Source organism: Morone saxatilis, unplaced genomic scaffold (genome assembly GCF_004916995.1).
Source record: "Morone saxatilis isolate NCDOM2014 unplaced genomic scaffold, NCSU_SB_2.0 Contig15, whole genome shotgun sequence".
In the NCBI taxonomy this organism is placed as follows: domain Eukaryota; kingdom Metazoa; phylum Chordata; class Actinopteri; family Moronidae; genus Morone; species Morone saxatilis.
In genome coordinates, this window is record NW_023339707.1 from 25772542 (window position 1) to 25774115 (window position 1574).

Consider the following 1574-nt stretch of genomic DNA (forward strand, 5'->3'; position numbering starts at 1 on the left):
GTTATACTAACCATACTGCTGGTCAATTTACCATACATATGTTTTAAGTAAGATTCAGAGTGTAAATATTGTGTCCATTGCTACGACAGTATGAACATCAAGCTTTTGAGACATTTAATAAAAAATAAAATGATCTAATAGTTAATAGAAAACCTCAATAAGGTTCCAAATTCTTGACACAAAGCGGTTTTATAGTAAACACACGTATGTTCAACTAACAGAACTATTATAATTATATGATGAGTTCTGGTGTTTTGAAGTGGTTTAGCATGAGGTACTTTTCCATAGTCAGTGTGTTACCTGCAGCAGGTGGAGGTCAGTGCACCCCCAGTTGGGAGAGGCAGATAGTGAAGCAGAGCAATGCACTGTTATAGATGGGCCGGCAGAAAAGTTCTTTGCCACATAAAAAAAGCTCCAAGTGCGATAATAAGAATATGTTCACCACTTTTCCTCGCTGACAGCCTCTTTCTTTGGCACTAATCATAGAACTTTGTACACATGAGCCTGTGTTACTGCAGACCAGCTGTTTGGGTCAGAGTTACAGCAGCAGCCCTGACAAACACAAGCATGCACCAACTTTGACATATTTGGCAACGTGAAAATTTATTTCAGTCTGATCTCACAACATTAGGACCCACACAGCTGATTCTGGTGTAACACAGTGTGTCCACAGTAGTGCATCATCTCCTGTCTGCTTTTCCAGACTGCAGAATACCCCAACTTTATTTCATTTAGAACATCTTTTTCTGTACCTTCAGTTTTCAGGTCAGTCACTAATTATTCACTGGACAGATGTGAGCAGCTGTATGACCTGTTAACCTCTGTCCTTTTCTCTCTTTGTCCAGGAAATTCCCTTTATTGGATTCTGGTTTTACCTTTTATAATCTTTGGAGTGCTCATACTGATGCTAACCAGGAAGATGATGAAGAAACAACCGAGTAAGACACATAAACCAACTGCATACAGTGGCGGTTCGTGGAATAGGTGACAATTACATATTTGGCCCCAAAAACCTGGTTCTAAATCCAAATGAGTCATATATTAGGATATGCAGTAATATGATTTTGAAGATAAATTCTATAAATATTTAGACCAGGGATTGAGATTAGCAGGAAACAGGATGTTGCTGTGATTTATGGTCATATTGAACATGCAGTCTTTCTCTTCTCTCCTGTGACAGACACAGACAGACACACTGACACTGAGCTTCATTAGGACAGTCTAGCTGCTTGGAGCATAAAGCTAAAGGCAGATTCACCAGTTATCATGAAGACCTGTTCCACACGGCCTGAGGGGTCTTGCTGGTTCATAGCTCACAAACATGTCAGAGAGATACTGGTTCCAGTGCATGTAAGGCCTTCTGCCTTTCAGTTATTCCTCTGAGCAGAGCGTTACAGTAATCTAGCCAACCAGAAATAAAAGCAGCACGAGCCTTCTGGGTGGCCCAGAGGCTCAGTGGTTAGGACTGTCACCTCACAACCTTGTTCGAATCCCGGCTGGGGCAGGGCCTTTCTGTGTGGAGCTTGCGTGTTCTCCTCTGGGTGCTCCAGTTTCCCCACCATCAACATGTATGT

At 41.8% G+C, this 1574-nt stretch overlaps 1 long non-coding RNA gene across 1 annotated transcript in view; it reads left to right on the top strand.

Moving 5' to 3' along the window:
* Positions 1-86: 86 nt before the first annotated feature.
* LOC118324588 overlaps positions 87-1574 on the top strand; it is a 3058-nt gene continuing 1570 nt past the window's right edge. The window contains exon 1 of the long non-coding RNA XR_004796566.1: positions 87-938. This is a non-coding gene — a long non-coding RNA (uncharacterized LOC118324588). The remainder of the gene's footprint in view (positions 939-1574) is intronic.